The sequence below is a fragment of the Nicotiana tabacum genome, chromosome 19 (assembly GCF_000715075.1).
Source record: "Nicotiana tabacum cultivar K326 chromosome 19, ASM71507v2, whole genome shotgun sequence".
In the NCBI taxonomy this organism is placed as follows: Eukaryota; Viridiplantae; Streptophyta; class Magnoliopsida; order Solanales; family Solanaceae; genus Nicotiana; species Nicotiana tabacum.
The window spans coordinates 104,521,960-104,543,848 of NC_134098.1; positions in this window are offsets into that span (position 1 = coordinate 104,521,960).

Consider the following 21,889-nt stretch of genomic DNA (forward strand, 5'->3'; position numbering starts at 1 on the left):
TGATAGCCATGCGAGTGCTGGAGTTATGATCAGTTACGATGGTTCATGTGTACTTATTTGATTGCTCCTATATGATATGCTTGGATTAGAGGCTTGTGACCATGCCAGGCGGATTAGGTTATTGGCACGCGAGTTATCCGTGCGGATCCATATACTGATATTATTTGCACGTGAGTTGTCCGTACGGGCCCAGATATTTATATTATTGGCACGTGAGTTATCCGTGCGGGTCCAGATATTTATATTATTGGCATGTGAGTTGTCCGTGCGGGTCCAGATATTGATACTATAGCACGTGAGTTGTCCGTGCGAGTTATAGCATGTGAGTTCTAGAAGAGCTGGTTACGGTTATTAAATTTGTGTGTCTTGGTTCTACTATATATTATGAGCTTATAGCATTACAGTTGTGGTGGTGCTTGTTGAACTTACAATATGGTTCTATACTTTGAGACATCTTCCATTTTGGGTACAAGGTTGTGCAGTTGTGGATTGAGTTGTATTGGTGTGGCATGTCAATGGGATAGTTATCTTTAATAATATAAGGTCATTGGACCAAGAATGGGTACTATCAGGTTTGATTACGGTATATTGGGAGGAAAATATTGAAAGTCGGCTTAGAAAGTGATTATGGTTTGGGTTGGGCCGAGAGAGCTCCATGACTTGTTGATCTAATAATTGGTTATGAGATTCCACGTGTTTCTTTAAATATCAACAGTGTACGAAGGTTTTGGAACGATGTTTGGCTTGATATGGGGTTTAATACTAGTACTGGGTTAGTTTGAAGTAGTTACTGTGATCGGGAATGATGCTGCGAGCTTGTGAGTTGTGTAGTATGTTACGTGATTATATCTGGGTTTATGGTTATGGCTTGATACTGCTTGTTCAGACTCATACAGTGTGTAGATGTGAGGTTTGGGTCTTGAAAAGAAATTTCGAATGTTGGAAATTGAATTCCAAAGTTTATGAGCTAAGGTTGAAGTAATGATCTTCAATTACGTGGTGTCGTCAGGCCTATATGGAATAGGGTGACGTGGGATCACCCCCGGATATATGTATGGTAAGATGGAATAGTGATGTGATGGCTTGTAAACAATTATTGGCACGTTCGAGGACGAACGTATGTTTAAGTGGGGGAGAACGTAACGACCCGACCAGTCGTTTTGAGTATTAAAACCTTATTTCACTATTTACTGCTCAATTTAAGCTTTACAGTTGTTTTATGACTTACCGGGCTAATTGGTTCGGGTTTGGTGAGGTTTTGGAATGAATTGGAACACTTAGTTCCAAGATTTAAAGCTTAAGTTAAAATAGTGACCGGATGTCGACTTATGTGTAAACAACCCCGGAATGGAGTTTTGATGATTCCAATAGCTTCGTATGGTGATTTTGGACTTAGGAGAGTATCCAGAAAATTATTTGAAGTTCCATAATGGAATTAGGCTTGAAATGACGAAAGTCGAATTTTTGGAAAGTTTGACCGGGGGGTTGACTTTTTGATATCGGAGTCAAAATCCGATTCTGAAAACTTTAATAGGTCCGTTATGTCATTTATGACTTGTGTGCAAAATTTGAGGTTAATTGGATTGATTTGATAGGTTCCGGTGTCCTTTGTGGAAACGTGAAATTTCAAAGTTCATTAGGCTTGAATTGGGGTATGATTCGTGGTTTTAGCATTGTTTGAGGTGATTTGAGGGTTCGACTAAGTTCGTATGATGTTTTAGGACTTGTTGGTATGTTTGGTAGAGATCCCGCGGGCCTCGGGTGAGTTTCGGATGGTTAACGGACCAAATTCGGACTTAAAACCACTGCTGGAATTTTTGCTTCTGGTATTTTCACACCTGCGGAGGTTTGATCGCAGGTGCGAAGCCGCATGTGCGCATCAGCCATCACAGAAGCGAGCTTTCCACAGAAGCAGAGCGAGCCCAAATGCGAGCCTGCAGAAGCTGCTCCAGTGGAGGCTTGGCGAAACCGCAGAAGCGATTGAATTCTCTCACCTGCGAGACCGTAGAAGCGGCTAAGTGAGTCCTAGGTGCGGAACCCCTGGACATTATACATTTCAAAGGGTTTTCGAGTTTTGCCATTTTTGGACCTTCAAGCACGGTATCTGGGGCGCTTTTCAGAGAGAATTCAAGGGAAACTTGAGGTAAGTCACTTGTGATTATTTCTACTCCATAATATTTGTCACGACCCAAAATCCCACTAGTCGTGATGGCACCTAACCCAACCCGTTAGGTAAGCTAATTTCCAACTATCCAATTCCAATGAAATTAATTAAAAGAAAATATCTAAAACTGATACATCTCCCCAAGAACTGGTAGTACAAATCATGAGCTTCTAAGAATAGAGTATACAAAGCGGAAATGAAATAAATACAGAGTCTGTTTGAATAATACATAAACAGAGCTTTTATAAATCTAAGGCTACCCTGAACAAGAGGCAGCTACAACAGGAACGCATGTACATCTTCAAGTCTCGCAACCAGCGAGCACAGCAACAACAGCAGCCAACATCTGCACGCAATGTGCAGAAGTGTAGTATCAGTACAACCGACCCCATGTACTGAGTAAGTAACAAACCTAGTCGTAGGTTGAAAGTAGTGACGAGCTTCTACCAAGGTCGGGTCCACAACCAATAGTACACAATAATCCATAACAACATAAAGCAAATAATAACAGAAATAACTCAGGGATAAAATACTCAGCCAAATAATGATTTCAAAAATTATAGTTCTTCCTTCCAAATATCTCAGTGAAACCCCAAATCGTTTGCCGAAGTTTCCAATAATATAAATAGTTTGAAAATAATAATTTCTCCAAAATATTCTCAATAATAAATAATATATTTCATTTTCCTTCCGGATAACCCGTGTAAAACAAATGCATCACTATGCCCATCTGTCAACAATGTGTGAAAACTCATGAATGATGTGATGTTGTACAGCATGAGGAAAAATACATCTCTATGCATGTATGTCATGTGTGCATGCCAATGCAATTCAACTCAATGATAAAAATCATAAACAGCCCCTCGGGCAGAACATCACTCATATACAGCCCCTCGGGCAAAAACCTCACAGTCACTCGTGCCACTCGGGCATACCTTACAATCACTCTTGCCACTCGGGCATACCTCACAATCACTCTTGCCACTCGGGCATACCTCACAATCACTCATGCCTCCCAGTCACTCAGCACTCGGCACTCGGCACTAGGTACCTGCGCTCACTGGGGGTGTGTACAAACTCCGGAGGGGATCCTTCATCCCAAGCGCTATAATCTGCACGGACAACTCACGTGCGATAATAATAAAGTATGCTGCAGGCGGGCAGCCCCGATCCACACTCATCCTCACAATTCAGGCCCTCGGCCTCACTCAGGTATGCTGCAGGCGGGCAGCCCCGATCCACACTCATCCTCACAAATCAGGCCTTCGGCCTCACTCAGTCATAAACCTCTCAAGCCACTTGGGCATTTCAGTAAAACGGGGCATTCGGCCCAAAACATTTTTTATGCATCAAAATAGAGTCATAAAACTGAGTTATGATATGCAATGAAATGAATATGACTGAGTATGACTTTTCAATTTAACACAATAATTCACAGCAATATGACCTCTGTGGGTCCCAATAATACTGGCACATAGCCTCAACATGATTTATAATATGCTTTTCAGCTCAATTTCTTTAACACATAAAACCGCATGGAAAATACCAAGGTTATTTAACTATAACATTCCACATAAACAATTATGTCACAATTTCTATAGTGCACGCCCACACGCCCGTCACCTAGCATGTGCGTCACCTCCCAACAATTCACAAAATACATATATTCAGGGTTCATACCCTCAACTCCAAGATTAGAAGAGTTACTTACCTCAATCCAAGCAAATTCTTTATTCCAATAAACCTTTTCCTCGTGATTCGGCCTCCGAACACCTCGAATCTTAGTCAAAATAATTCGATACAATCAACACGAGGTATAGGAATCAATTCCATATGAAAATGCTAATTTTTCATAAAAATCCGAAATTTAGCTCAAAAATAGCCCATGGGGCCCACGTCTCGGAACCCGACAAAAGTTACAAAATCTGAACACCCGTTCCGATACGAGTCCAACCATACAAAAATTATCAAATTCCGACATCGGATTGACCTTCAAATCTTCATTTTACATTTTTGGAAGATTTTATAAAAATCTGATTTTTCTTCCATAAATTCATGGATTCATGATGTAAATGAATATGGAATCATGAAATATAATCAATATAGGATAAGGAACACTTACCCCAATGTTTTTCCATGAAAATTTCCCAAAAATCGCCTAAACCGAGCTCCCCAACTCTATTTTTGTCAAAAATGGTCAAAAAACCCGTTTTATAGACCCTCAGATGTTTCGGGCGTCACAGGTAGCGTGGGGCGCTGCCTGTGGCGCAGTTTCCAGTACCCAAAAATTCCCAGCGCCAGGGCTAGCGCCCCACGCTACCCTGGGCGCTCGCAGCGACGGAAAAATTATTCCAGACACGAAAATAGGCATAACTCTCTCATACGATGTCCGAATTCAATGATTCTTTTTGCTATGGCTCCGTAATTTCAATACGGATCTAATACTTCAATCAAAACTGAATTTGGACCTCATTTGCTTAATGTGATACCACATATTCTTGAATAATCGACATCAAACATTCTAGGTTCGATGCCGAAACATAGCAAATCAATCCGGAATGAACTCATATTTTGCGTACAAGACATAAATGGAATAACAAAGCTGTTCCAATTTCAAAAATATGATTCCGACCTCGATATCAAAAAGTCAACCCCCCGGGTCAAACTTCCCAAAAATCAACTTTCGGCAATTCAAGCCAAATTCCACTACGGATTTCTAAATAATTTACCGGATACGCTCCTAAGTCCAAAATCACCACATGGAGCTATTGGAATCATCAAAATTCGAGTCTGAGGTCGTTTACACATAACTCGACATCCGATCACTATTTTTACTTAAGCTTTAAGCCTTGGAACTAAGTGTTCCAATTCATTCCAAAACTTTACCGGACCCGAACCATTTGCCCCGGTAAGTCACACAACAACTGTAAAGCCCAATTTGAGAAGTAAATGGGGAAACTGGGTTGTAATACTCGAAACGACCAGTCGGGTCATTACATTCTCCCCCACTTAAACATACGTTCATCCTCGAACGTGCCAAGAGTTGTTTCCAAGCCATCAAATCACTGTTCCATCTTACCACACACGTACCCGGGGGTGAACCCACGTCACCCTATTCCATATAGGCTTGACAACACAATCCAACTGAATTCATTAATTTAACTCTAGCCCATAAACCTTGGAATTTTATTTCCCACCATTAGAATTTCTTTCAAGACACAAGTCTTAAACTTACACACCGTATAAATCCGAACAAGTTGCATCGAGCTATAACTATCACCACGGATATAATCAACCAACATATTACACAACTCGCTTGCTCGTAGCACCATTCTCGATCGCAGTGACTACTCCAAAACTAACCGCATACTAGTATTAAACCCATATCGAACCAAACCTCATCCCAAAACCTTCGTACCCTGTTGATAATAAAAGAAACACGCGAAATAAACAAGTCACGGAGCTCTCTCGCCCAACCAGAACCATAATCGCTTTTTGAGCCGACTTTCAATATTATCCTCCCTAACATACGGTAATCAAACATGATAGTACCCATTCGAGGTCCAATGACTTTATATTACTAAACACAACTATTTCCACAGACATGCCGCACCAATATAACTCAGAGCCACAACCCGTGCCATCTGTGCACCAATACACAACAATTCAAATGTACTCAGTCATGAAAAATGACTCAAATGAGAGAACTGCCCCGCAATATTAATAAGTACCGCCACAACGAAATGCTGAAAATTCATCATACACCGTAGAACCATCACCCGATTCTAACACAAGGTTCATACCTTAACATAGCTCCGCTGCAATGTGTGTCCCCATCCAAACGTTGGTCCATATAATATACCCCGAGCCACCCTACTCAAAATCAATAACCACGGAGAGGCAAATGACAAAAATGCCACACAAAACCTGAAAGAACATAACCATTACGCAATCGATCATGCAATACCCAAATACTCATCACGCTCAAATTCCACTATAAAACTCAAATAGGACCGCACCATCTGTGCACATAACCAATGAATCACAACTCCTCGTAGCATGAAGGAGCAACTCACAGATCATCTGAGAACACGAATAAGCTCAACATCAACCGAATGACACATCCCTCAATAATAGCAGTATGGAGCCAACCATTCCGGCTCGGTGTAGAATACACATCTTAATTGGGCCTACCAATGGACCGCCAAATCAACTCGGGTTACCCACAATTAGATAAAAATTCTTCCGAAACTCCATAATGACTGAATCATAACACATTCTATCATCTGGCCAGCTCCGGCCACAACTTCACAGTCCATAACCATGAAACAATCCGCTCTTGAGAACTCCCAATCTCCAAATCCATAGAACAGACGAATCACCATATTTGATTCCATCTCCACCACCCGAATGTCTAACACCTCTCTAATACAAGATCATCCCACGAGACATACTTTAAAAATTCTTCCGTTCCACTTGTCAAAATTTGAATATCAGCATTCTATCAACAGTGTGAGTACCGCAATACCAATTTATACATCCGTAAGTTAAAATACAGTGCACCTTCTGAATTCCGCCCCCTTCTCATACAACACCAAGTAGTAATAGTATTCATCTAGACATCGAAAACTGTTCATGCCTCTAAGAATTTATGACCTCCCTTTTAAGGCTAGACCGTGACCTTGCACACGCCAACCTTAATCACACACAACTCACCGCATCTATTATGCCATCATGTGACAAGCACAAGAATCCCATTATCAACTTTGAGTCACCAATAATTTACATACCCTTTTAGTTATAAGCCTTTCTCTTGCTTCTTTCCAGGAGGAAATCACAATACATAACACGTTCTCCACACCGGTAGAAACCATCAAGAATTCTTTGGAATCCATTTGCACAACCAAGACACCAAGACCGAATCTCTCCAACTCATCCAAGCCACGCAAGTCGCCAAGTCCAGGTGTATTGCCACAAAGCACCTGTAGAAAACCCCCACATCATATGCACCCAAAGAACCGATCTTATCCATTACCATACTGATCCAACCTACTACCCAGTTGTCCTATTTTTCTCCGAGTCCCTTCCGAATTTATCTTCAGATTGATATTTCTTCTTGCTAAAATACCACGATCTTTAACTACAACTCACCCTACAAACCTTAGCATAGAACCACAACGCCCTACGACCCATAAGCAACTGTACTCTTCTTAAGCACATTCAAAAATACCACAATTATAACACTCACTCTTAGAATACCTTATGTGAATTTGAAATTGTACTTCTTACCTTCCTTATACAAAAATGTAGAATCCTTAGTCATATAGAATTTCCGCAAGTCCAGGCACCATCAAACGCAAATCTCGGATTTTATCCATACACAGGTCCAGAAATATTTTCAATTGCTACATATAATTCTCAAACCCACTGGAATTTTCTCGGGAGTCACCCACTTTGCTCAAATCTAATTGCACCGCCCAAATGGGCCAAAAGACATGTGCCCCATTAGCACCACAACACTCAAAGAAGTAACTCTACTTTAACATCACATATCAAATTCATACTCCATGCACACTACATCATTCACCAATAACAACTTACTCCTCCCGCGAATTTCATTTACTCATACGTGCAATAAAATCCTTATCCAGGAATTTCCTTATTCGAGTCATATTCGATCTCAACTTCTGCAAGTCATAGCTAACCCACAAGTGTGCCTCAGACCAAAATTAAAATTTAACACCTAACCATGAAATCAAATTGTCAATAGCAAACTCCCCAACTTGGCTCAAAGCCATATATTAAAATATTCCATAACTCACAATACCAATACTCTCTTACTGCCATAATGCCACAGTCAGTCCAACAAAACTTCTTCCCAAGTTCATACAATGCCAACCATAAAAATACCTCAATCATCCGCTAAGCTCGTATTCATCCTCTTAACACACAAGTCAACTTTCTCAACCAGATTTAGATTCAAATCTCCACTCATACACCCCGTTGGAAGAAAAGAAACTCTCTACTCACATCATAAGGAATACTCATACGTAGATTACTCCGCAGGGGATAATCCACCTACTTAGCCTCAATCTGGTATCTTGTTATACCCTTTCACATTCACAATTACTATGCAATCACTTAGTCTATCTGAGTCCAAACTCATTAACCAGACATGAGAATTTAGTTTTACCCCAAAATTTAACAATGTGAAAGATCCTTCAAAACATTCATACTAGAGACTGTACGCCACATCAATTATGAAATCAAGCACCCAATGGACTTTCCTTTACATTTCAAGGAAACACTTCTCGTCATATTCAAATCGTCTTAACACATTCCGCATTTACATCATCCTCATCACAAAGCCATTCCACTGCTCATCGAGCCACAACTTCCACTCATAGGGATATTACCGGACATATGAGTCCAATTGTACAAGTTACAACTGAAGCTACCGAGCCTAAGCTGCGGTCTAAACTTGGCCTCAAGTCCTCCAGACTGGCCCATCACCAAAACACAAAATACACACCTCGAACCTCATTCATAGAATCACAAGCCGGCGATGCACAGCTGATACCGAGCGCTCATGTGCTCATACGAATACGTGGAAGGAATTCAAAGAGTTATATTTCAAGCTGAATCAATTCCGCACGAAAAGGAAAGAAAGATGGGAAATTATCCTAAATGCCTTGTAGCCTCTCGAAGATAAGTATGGACGTCATCATACCGATCCGCAAGACTCTACTAGACACTTGCTCATGACTTGTAGAACCTATGAACCTAGAGCTCTGATACCAAATTGTCACGACCCAAAATCCCACTAGTCGTGATGGAACCTAACCCAACCCGTTAGGTAAGCTAATTTCCAACTATCCAATTCCAATGAAATTAATTAAAAGAAAATATCTAAAACTGATACATTTCCCCAAGAACTGGTAGTACAAATCATGAGCTTCTAAGAATAGAGTATACAAAGCGGAAATGAAATAAATACATAGTCTGTTTGAATAATACATAAACAGAGCTTTTATAAATCTAAGGCTACCCTGAACAAGAGGCAGCTACAACAGGAACGCATGTACATCTTCAAGTCCCGCAACCAGCGAGCACAGCAATAACAGCAGCCAACATCTGCACGCAATGTGCAGAAGTGTAGTATCAGTACAACCGACCCCATGTACTGAGTAAGTAACAAACCTAGCCGTAGGTTGAAAGTAGTGACGAGCTTCTACCAAGGTCGGGTCCACAACCAATAGTACACAATAATCCATAACAACATAAAGCAAATAATAACAGAAATAACTCAGGGATAAAATACTCAGCCAAATAATGATTTCAAAAATTATAGTTCTTCCTTCCAAATATCTCAGTGAAACCCCAAATCGTTTGCCGAAGTTTCCAATAATATAAATAGTTTGAAAATAATAATTTCTCCAAAATATTCTCAATAATAAATAATATATTTCATTTTCCTTCCGGATAACCCGTGTAAAACAAATGCATCACTATGCCCATCTGTCAACAATGTGTGAAAACTCATGAATGATGTGATGTTGTACAGCATGAGAAAAAATACATCTCTATGCATGTATGTCATGTGTGCATGCCAATACAATTCAACTCAATGATAAAAATCATAAACAGCCCCTCGGGCAGAACATCACTCATATACAGCCCCTCGGGCAAAAACCTCACAGTCACTCGTGCCACTCGGGCATACCTTACAATCACTCTTGCCACTCGGGCATACCTCACAATCACTCTTGCCACTCGGGCATACCTCACAATCACTCATGCCTCCCAGTCACTCAGCACTCGGCACTCGGCACTAGGTACCTGCGCTCACTGGGGGTGTGTACAAACTCTGGAGGGGATCCTTCATCCCAAGCGCTATAATCTGCACGGACAACTCACGTGCGATAATAATAAAGTATGCTGCAGGCGGGCAGCCCCGATCCACACTCATCCTCACAATTCAGGCCCTCGGCCTCACTCAGGTATGCTGCAGGCGGGCAGCCCCGATCCACACTCATCCTCACAAATCAGGCCTTCAGCCTCACTCAGTCATAAACCTCTCAAGCCACTTGGGCATTTCAGTAAAACGGGGCATTCGGCCCAAAACATTTTTTATGCATCAAAATAGAGTCATAAAACTGAGTTATGATATGCAATGAAATGAATATGACTGAGTATGACTTTTCAATTTAACACAATAATTCACAGCAATATGACCTCTGTGGGTCCCAATAATACTGGCACATAGCCTCAACATGATTTATAATATGCTTTTCAGCTCAATTTCTTTAACACATAAAACCGCATGGAAAATACCAAGGTTATTTAACTATAACATTCCACATAAACAATTATGTCACAATTTCTATAGTGCACGCCCACACGCCCGTCACCTAGCATGTGCGTCACCTCCCAACAATTCACAAAATACATATATTCAGGGTTCATACCTTCAACTCCAAGATTAGAAGAGTTACTTACCTCAATCCAAGCAAATTCTTTATTCCAATAAACCTTTTCCTCGTGATTCGGCCTCCGAACACCTCGAATCTTAGTCAAAATAATTCGATACAATCAACACGAGGTATAGGAATCAATTCCATATGAAAACGCTAATTTTTCAAAAACATCTGAAATTTAGCTCAAAAATAGCCCATGGAGCCCACGTCTCGGAACCCGACAAAAGTTACAAAATCTGAACACCCGTTCCGATACGAGTCCAACCATACAAAAATTATCAAATTCCGACATCGGATTGACCTTCAAATCTTCATTTTACATTTTTGGAAGATTTTATAAAAATCTGATTTTTCTTCCATAAATTCATGGATTCATGATGTAAATGAATATGGAATCATGAAATATAATCAATATAGGATAAGGAACACTTACCCCAATGTTTTTCCATGAAAATTTCCCAAAAATCGCCTAAACCGAGCTCCCCAACTCTATTTTTGTCAAAAATGGTCAAAAAACCCGTTTTATAGACCCTCAGATGTTTCGGGCGTCACAGGTAGCGTGGGGCGCTGCCTGTGGTGCAGTTTCCAGTACCCAAAAATTCCCAGCGCCAGGGCTAGCACCCCACGCTACCCTGGGCGCTCGCAGCGACGGAAAAATCATTCCAGACACGAAAATAGGCATAACTCTCTCATACGATGTCCGAATTCAATGATTCTTTTTGCTATGGCTCCGTAATTTCAATACGGATCTAATACTTCAATCAAAACTGAATTTGGACCTCATTTGCTTAATGTGATACCACATATTCTTGAAGAATCGACATCGAACATTCTAGGTTCGATGCCGAAACATAGCAAATCAATCCGGAATGAACTCAAATTTTGCGTACAAGTCATAAATGGAATAACAAAGCTGTTCCAATTTCAAAAATATGATTCCGACCTCGATATCAAAAATTCAACCCCCCGGGTCAAACTTCCCAAAAATCAACTTTCGGCAATTCAAGCCAAATTCCACTACGGATTTCTAAATAATTTACCGGACACGCTCCTAAGTCCAAAATCACCACATGGAGCTATTGGAATCATCAAAATTCGAGTCCGAGGTCGTTTACACATAACTCGACATCCGTTCACTATTTTAACTTAAGCTTTAAGCCTTGGAACTAAGTGTTCCAATTTATTCCAAAACTTCACCGGACCCGAACCATTTGCCCCGGCAAGTCACACAACAACTGTAAAGCCCAATTTGAGAAGTAAATGGGGAAACTGGGTTGTAATACTCGAAACGACCAGTCGGGTCGTTACAATATTGAATTATCATCGAATAATCCGACTAGATTACATGTGTTTGAGGTATAAATCGGGGATTTGAACTTAGGGATTTGGAAATAAGATTTGATGATTTGGAGGTCGAGTTGATGTCGGATTTTGGTAAAATCTATATGGTTAGACTCGTGGTTGAATGAGCTTTCGGATTTTATAATTTTTGTCGGATTCCGAGATGTGGGCCCCACAGGCGATATTTCAGCTAAATTTCTTATTTTGTTGGAAAATTAGTATTTTCTTATGGAATTAATTCCAATAAATTTTATTGACTGAATCGAATTAATTGTGGCTAGATTCGAGGCGTGTGTAGGCCAATTCACGAGGCAAAGGCATAGTGGAGTAAAGAATTACACGATTTGAGGTAGGTAACAGTTCTAAACTTGATTCTGAGGGCATGAATCCCCGAAATTTGGTATGATATAAATTGTTTGGAGGTGACACGCACGATAGGTGACGAGCATGTAGATGTGAACCACGGAAATTGTGTCTTGAATAAATCTTGTGCAGTTGTAAAATTAGTGAATCATGGTATTATCTGAACATGTTCCACGCGTTAGAGAAATTGAGCTGAGACTCTTATTAAATATCATGTTTGGGCTACGTGCCAATATTTTTATGACCCATGGGGTCATGTTGCTGTTGAATTAATTGTTTCAAAATTATACATCTCACACTCAGTCATATTCGTCCATTATGAGGATATTTATGGGATCGAGCTGCTCGTCGCAGCAGGCCATATTGGCTTTATATATGTTTCTATTAAATGGATTGGGGTTGCCCGCCTGCAGCACGCCATAGTGGCTTTATACATTATTATTATTTGGATCGGGGCTGCCCGCCTGCAGCAGGCCTTACAGGCTTTACTATTTTATGGATCGGGGGTGCCCGCCTGCAGCAGGCCTTATAGGCTTTATTATTATACGGATCGGGACTGCCCGCCTGCAGTAAGCCATAAAGGCTTTATATCACGCTTGGGCTGAAGGAGCCCCTCCGGAGTCTGTACACACCCCCAGTGAGCATAGATGATTATATATATTCGGGATGGATTTCCTAGGGCATGGACTTGCCTTACGTATTTATATTGTAATAAATTTACCTGGACATGGATCTTGTCCGTATCATTTACATTTGGGAATAAATTACCCAGGGCTGAATTAGCCTTATATGGTACTGAATGACTGACTGTCAGTCGATGTGCATTTATATACGGGTTGGAACACCCTTGGGCTGGATTGGCCATAAATAGTACCGAGTGACCAAATAATATGTGACCCGTATTTACAGGAGGTCTTTCTACTGAGATGTCATATTCCTCATATCATGCAGTACTGATCTATTTCACTTATACTGAGATTAACTGTTGAACATGAAATCATGCCTACATTTTTGTTACCATTCTTTATACTGGATTGTACCTGCGGAGCTTGTCACTACTTTTATCCCAGAGGTTAGTCTTGTTACTTATTGAGTTAGTTGTACTCATACTACACTTTGCACCTCATGTGCAGATCCAGGTGCTCCCGGATACGGCGGCTGCTAGATTTCGAGGTTAATTCTGTTGGGGCTATCAAGGTAGCTGCTTGACGTCTGCAGACATGATTCCCTTCCTATTTAATTATTGTACTGTTCTATATTTTCAGACAGTGATTTTATAAGTCAGACTTTTTATTCATATTAGATGCTCATATACTCAATGACACCGGATTTTGGGGTGTGATTTTTATCTGTATTGTGAGAATTCTTCCGTTGAATTTAAATATTTGTTTTCAAACCTAAAAGATATAGTGGTTTATTGAGATTGTCGGCTTGCCTAGTAGTGAGATAGGCATCATCACGACAGGTGAGATTTTGGGTCGTGACACTTCTGAACTTGCATTTCCACCTAGTTTATCGGGTGTTCATCCAGTGTTTTATGTATCCATGCTTCTGGAAGCATATCGGAGATCCATCTTATGTTTTGTATTTCAGTACAGTTCAGTTAGATGGTAATATGACTTATGATGTGGAGTCGGTGGCCATTTTGGACCGGCAAGTTTGAAAGTTGAGGTCAAAGAACATAGATTCAGTGAAAGTAAAGTGGAGAGGCCAGAGAGTCGGAGAAGCTACTTGGGATACTGAGTGGGAGATGCGGAGCAGATATCCACACCTATTTGTGATTCCAAGCATAATTCTAAACTCGTTCGAGGATGAACGTTTGTTTAAGACGGGGAGAATGTAATGACCCGGCCGGTCGTTTGAATATTACAGCATCGTTTCCCCCATTTACTGCTTATTCTATGTTCAACTAAAATTATGTGACTTGTCGGGAAGGTTTCAGAATGAATTGAACACTTAGCTCCAAGATTTAAAGCTTAAGTTGAAATAATTGGCTGGATGGTGAATTATGTGTAAACGACCCCGGAATGGAATTTTGACGGTTACAATAGCTCTGTATGTTGATTTTGGACTTAGGAGTGTGCTCGGATATTTATTTTGAGGTCCGTATTTAAATTTGGCTTGAAATGACGAAAAATAGGAAATTAAGTTTGAAAGTTTGACCGGGGAGTTGACTTTTTGATATATGGGTTCAAATCTGATTCCGAAAATTTGAATAGCTCTGTTATGTCATTTATGACTTGCGTGCAAAATTTGAGGCCAATCGAAATTGATTTGATAGGTTACGGCATCGAATGAAGAAGTTGGAATTCGTTAGTTTTCGTTAAACTTGAATTGGGGTATGATTCGTTTTTTTAGCGTCGTTTGATGTGATTTGAGGACTAGACTAAGTTTGAATGATGTTTTGGCACTTACTGGTATTCTTAGTTAAGGTCCCGAGGGCCTCAGGTGGATTCCGGATGGTTAACGGATGAAAATTTGACTTAGGCAAAAATCTGGAAATTTCCAGTTCTGGTGCAATTGCACCTGCGATGAATGGTCACAGGTGCGGTTGGCTATGCGCAGAAGCGGAATTGGGACTGGCCTAGGGCTGCATCACAGGTAAGTGAGGACTTTCGCATCTACGTGCCCGCAGGTGCGAGCCAAGCACCACAGATGTGGAGTGAAGGAAGGGCAGCCAGCGTCATAGAAGCGGACAGCATCTCCGCAGAAGCGAGTCCGCAGAAGCGGACTTCTTGTTCGCAGAAGTGACGAAGTCGCAGAAGCAAAGGAATTCTCACATCTGCGAGACCTTAGATGCGGTTAAATATTCGGCAGAAGCGAAAACCCCTAGATAGTACAAAAATAGAGGAGTTCCGAGGTTTTGCCATTTTTGGGACATTTCAAGCACGGGTTGGGCGATTTTGAAGCGAGATTTCACGGGAATTCTTGAGGTAAGTCACTTGTGATCATTTGTAGTCAATAATATTGAATTATCATCAAATATTCCAACTAGATTACATGTTTTTGAGGTGCAAATTGGGAATTTGGACCTACGGATTTGAAAATAAGATTTGAGGATTTGGAAGTCGAGTTGACGTCGGAATTTGGTAAAATTTATATGGTTGGACTCTTGAATGGGCGTTCATATTTTGTAACTTTTGTCGGGTTCCGAGACATGGGCCTCACTGTTGATTTTTGAGTTGAATTTCAGATTTTGTTGGAAAATTTAGTATTTTCATATGGAATCGATTCCTATAATTTGTGTTGATTGTATCGAATTAATTGTGACTAGATATGAGACGTTCATGGGCAAATGCGCGAGGAAAATGCCTATTGGAATATAGAACTGCACGGTTTGAGGCAAGTAACACTTCTAAACTTGGTTCTGAGGGTATAAATCCCTGAATTATGTGTTATATGATTGGTATTAAGGTGACGCACACATTAGGTGACGGGCATGTGGGGTGCACCATAGAAATTATGACTTAACTGATTCTGTGGAGTTGCATAATCAAATAATCATGTCATTATCCACATATCCTCCACGTGTTAGAGGAATTGAGCTGAGACTCGTATTAAAGATCATGTGTAGGTTACGTGCCGATATTTTTGGGACCCACAGAGGTCGTGCTATTGTTGAATTAATTGTTTAAAAATGTAATTTGTACTAAGTCACACCTATTATTTGCATATCATATCTCAGTCTATGTTGCCATTCATTGATACATCATATCATTATGTAGGGCTTTTCATGACATTGTGAGCCCGAGAGACTAGAGAGGTTAATGACTGAGTGAGGCCAAGGGCTTGATTGTGAGTTATATTCATGGGATCGCGCTGCACGCCGCAACATGTTTTATTGATTTATGCCTGAACTAGGCTTATTATAGCGCATGGGTTGAAGGAGAGCCACCTGAGTCTACACCCCACAGAGTGAGCGCAGTGGATATAATATTTGGGATGGAGTTCCCTAGTCCTGGAGTTGCCATATATATTCACATTTGGGATGGATTTCCCTGGGCATGGAATTGCCTTATTTAATTATTTATATTTGGGATGAACTTCCCAGGGCATGGAGTTGCCTTATTTATTTACATTTGGGATGGAGTTCCCAGGGGCATGGACTTGCCTTATTTATTTATATCTGGGCTGTATTGGCCATATACAGTATAGAGTGATTGACTGGCAATTGCTATTTATATTGAGGGATAGATCTTCCCTAGGCTGGACCCGCCCGTACAGCAAAGAGTGATTGATTACTCTGAGAGTATGAGTATGTGATGCTTCCATGGTAGTATACCATATACAACATGTACATTGGCATATAGATATAGAGATGTAATATTCCTCATATCATACAGAGTTGATTTATCTTACTTGTATTGAATTTACCTGTTGAACTTGAAAAAATACCTACATTTATGTACTGTTATTTCTATATTGGTTTGTACCTGTTGAGCTCGTTACTACTTTCAGCCCAAAAGTTAGTTTTGTTACTTATTGAGTACATGGGGTCAGTTGTACTCATACTACACTCTGCACTTCGTGTGCAGATCCAGGTACTTCCGGATACGGCGGCTGTTAGATTTCGGAAATCTATCTGTTGGGGAATATCAAGGTAGCTGCTTGGCGTCCGCAGACCTTGACTCTCTTCCCTTTTCTGTTATTTGTATTGTTCTATATTTTCAGACAGTGTTTGTATCAGTCAGGCTATGTTATCTTTTAGATGGTCATGTACTCAGTAACACCGGGTTTTGGGAGTGTAATTGTATCAGATATTGTGGGATTTTTTGTTAAATCTAATTATTATGTTTTAAAACTTAAAAGGATTTGTGATTTATTGAGATTGTCGGCTTGCCTAGTATTGAGATAGGCGACATCACGACAGGTGAGATTTTGAGTCGTGACAGTCTGCCATGAACAAAAGTGATGATTTGTAGATTAATATACTCGATCATTTTGTTACTAGTATTTCCATAGCAATGATTACAATTAGTATAATATACAGTATGTCAAAATTCCAGTAGTTTATAGGATCTTTTTTTAACGATTGGTTGCAGTCTTATTGTATATAATTAATCATTTTCTTGTGCATTTTTAACCACAAAAAGTAACAAACACATTTACTATAGTAATTTATTTTTGCGTTGGGTATGTGTTAGTGTAATAATTATATTTTCTGTCACATTCATGCAGCCTTTCCAGTATATTACATTGGACGTTCAAATTTCCCTTCTGTCTTTTTGTCATGACCCAAAATCCCACCACAGGTGTCGTGATGGCACTTAGTGTCTAAGACTAAGTAAGCCGGTCATATTTTTTTAAATAGAATTTAATACAAGTGTCAAAACCAACAGCAAAAATAATGATACAACCTCCCAAGACTGGTAATACTGAGTCACGAACTCTAACTGAATACATGAAATGATCTCAAGAAAATCGAATATAGAATACTGTTCGAATAATAATTGACAGTACGATAAAATGGAAAGACTCTAAGGGACTGCGACGACCAAGTAGCTCTACCTTGAATCCTTGCGATCAACACACTAACTTTGCTCGAGCCCAATATCTCCAGTACCTGACTCTGAACAAAATGTGCAGAAGTATAGTATGTGTACACCACGGTCGATACTCAGTAAGTATCAAGACTAACATCGGTGGAGTAGTGACGAGGTACAGGCAAGATACTCACTAGTCTAATAACTCGTGCAATATAGCATATAAAATAATAAGAAACAAATAGCAGCGATAGCAACAATAATCAACCAGTGATATAAACGGCAAGGCAACAAGAACACCATAAATATTGCTCAAACGAATAGTGAACACAAGTACAACCCATTAATCAAGTCCTTCAAATATAAATCTCTCACTTATAAGTTTTTCAAATATAAACCTTTCGAATATAATTCTTTCAAATAAATATCTTTCGAATATAAGATCCACGAGATCAATTTATTTTCAATAAAGTAAAATTACAATTTTTAAATCAAGTAAGAAATCAACAAAGAAATGAATTTATTTTAGAAATCGTTTGGGTGAAGAAAATAATATTTCAATTAAAATAAAACACCCGATAGCTGATGATTTGGATGTAAAACTTATTAAATTAAATATAGCAGCAATTTCTTTTATTCAAAACAACTTAACCTCGAAAACTAGTAAAAACCCGAAACACAAATCCGCAGAGTCGCCTTCTGATATTTTTCTTTGTACTGTTTGATTCTAGAACAACAACAACAACAACAACAGTACAACAAATAGAGAAAATCAACAGGGGTACTCCCGAGGTACCGTCTTGTAGTCCCAAAAGTAAATATGAATCAATAGGGACACTCCCGAGGTACCGTCTCGTAGTCCCAAAAGTAAATATGCATCAACAGGGGCACTCCCGAGGTACCGTCTCGTAGTCCCAAAAGTAAATATGAATCAGTAGGGGCACTCCCGAGGTACCACCTCGTAGCCCCAAAAGTAAATATGCATTAACAGGGGCACTTCCAAAGTATCGTCTCGTAGTCCCAAAAGTAAATATGCATCAACAGGGGCACTCCTGAGGTACCGCCTCGTAGTCCCAAAAGTAAATATGAATGACAGGGACGCACTACCAGTGCTCAAGTATCACAACATATCACAAATTGTACTACAAGTGCTCAATTATTAAAGCATATCACAAATTGTACTACAAATGCTCAATTATTAAAACATACCACAAATTGCACTACAAATGCTCAATTATTTCAACTTGCCACAGAAATCAACAATACATTATTTTTTCACATTAAGGAGCCCATGGCCCGACCATAATGTGCACAAAAATCTTAACAAAATATCTGGGAATGAACAACTCAACAGAATAATAATTCACAATTTAACAATTTGCCTCAGTATCACAACATATCACAAATTGTACTACAAGTGCTCAATTATTAAAGCATGTCATAAATTGTACTACAAATGCTCAATTATTAAAACATACCACAAATTGCACTACAAATGCTCAATTATTACAACTTGCCACAAAAATCAACAATACATTATTTTTCCACATTAAGGAGCCCATGGCCAGACCATAATGTGCACAAAAATCTTAACAAAATATCCGGGAGTGAACAACTCAACAAAATAATAATTCACAATTTAACACTTTGCCTCAGTATGATTTACGGCCTTTATAACTCTATAACAATTTCAACAATATGAAACTGAAAAGTAATTCATCAAGGAACAACGCCTTCTTTAAATCCAAATTTTTGGCAAATTGATTAATGCCTCCTTTTAAAATTATTTAATAAATTATTTGCAGACAAAAAATCAATAATAAAATTATTTCCATGAAATGGCAACTCTAAACAAGCAAAAAATTCACATAAAGTCAAGTGCCATTCACAACAAATTATCATATAAAAACCAACTCGGCAAACAAGAAATGAGACATGACAAATAAGGATTTAATTCGTGCCAACAATTTCCAATTTAATATATAAAATGCGTAAGACTTTAAATCAATAAAATTTTGCACATATAAGCCTGAGTACGTACTCGACACCTTGCGTACACGGCTTTCACATTACAGAATTTGCACATATAACTCAATGCCTAAGGGAAAATTCCCCCACACAAGGTTAGGCAAGATACTTACCTTTTTAAAATTAGGCCGATATTCCAAAATAGCCTTCTTGCATGAAATGACCTCCGGACGGCGCAAATCTAGCCAAATTAATTGCATAATTTCATTAAAATTCATCGGAAATAATTTCGGACAATATAACGTCGACTTAAAATTTCACATTAAAAAATCAACCGAAAGTCTACGCGGGGCCCGCCTCGCGGAACCCGATAGAATTTTAACTCGGCCCTCAAATCCTCAATCTTAACCTTAAGGGTTTTCACAAATTTTCCAACTTAAAACACCAATTAAATGTTAAAAACAACAATGGATTCGGGTAATTTAACCAAAATTGAGTTAGGAATTCTTACCCCCAATGTTTCCCTTGAAAATCTCCCAACAATCACTTCCCCCGAGCTCTAAAATCATCAAGAATGAATAAAAATGGCTAACTCCTGAATATAAGCTTCTTTCCAGGCAAGTCGCATATGTGAAATGCGACTTGCTCATTATTTCCAGCCAAAACATACCAGCCTTCGGTAAATCGGTCATAACTTTCTGTACAAATGTCCAAATGATTAATGGTTTATCTTTCTGGAAACTAGACACCAAGGACTGCAAATTCATCTCCCAATTCCTTATAGATATCGATATATAAGCTTCCAAAGTCAGTTCTGTACAGCAGAAATTTCTTCTTCGCGATTTCAAAACTCTTCCCAGATAGTCTGTACTTTATTAACCATACCTTTTTGTACACAACTTCAAATACCAAGCGGTTTGAATTTGTGAAAACAAGACACAAAAGGCTACAGCTTTTATTTTTGGATCATCTCCAAATTTCTTATAGATTGCGAGATATAAGCTTCCAATATCAGCCATGTGCAACAGAAATTTCTCGCGATCCACACTGTTGTAGCCAAAAACTAGCAATCACAAATGGCCTAGAAATGGTCCAAAACCACTCCAAAACTCACTCGAGCCACTCGGGACCCCGTCCGAATATACCAACAAATCCCATAACATAATACAAACATATTCGAGGCCTCAAATCACATCAAATAACACCAAAATAGAATCGCACCTCGAATCGAACTTATGAGTTTTTGAGTTCAAGCTTTAGAAATTCATAATGAGCTCAAATCTCCGGTAAAACTTTAGAAATTCAAGCTTTATAAAATCAAACCTTTTATTTTTTTCAAAAGCTAACGGAAAACGTGCCTACGCACCTTGGAATAACTTCAAATTTTGTACATAAGTCATAAATATTGTTACAAAGCAGATCGAACTCTCGGAATCCAAATCGGGACCCGGTATCAACAAAAATCCAATTATGGTCAAAATTAGGAATTCTTTAAACTTTTAAATTTTTATTTTACATCAAAAGGTGATAATTCAAGCTAGGGACTTCCAAATTTGATTTCGGGCATACGCCCAAGTCCCAAATCATAATACGGACCCACGGGAACTGTCAAAATACTGATCCGAGCCCAATACGGACCCACCGGTACTCAATTCTGATTAATGGTCAAGCTTCTAACTTTTTTCACTCAACAAGAGGAGTCAAACAAGGTGATCCTCTATCTCCTGCCCTGTTTATACTTTTAGCAGAGGTACTATCTAGATCTTTGAATAAACTATTTGATGACAAGAATTTCAAACTATATGGAATACCTAAGTGGACTGACCCATTGAATCATTTAGCGTATGCTGACGACTTTAAATTTTGTACATAAGGCATAAATATTGTTACGAAGCTGATCAAACTCTCGGAATCCAAATCGGGACCCAGTATCAACAAAAATTCAATTATGGCCAAATTTAGGAATTCTTTAAATCTTTAAATTTCTAGTTTCCGTCAAATAGCGATAATGCAAGCTAGGGACTTCCAAATTTGATTTCGGGCATATACCCAAGTCCTAAATCACGATATGGACCCATGGGAACCGTCAAAAT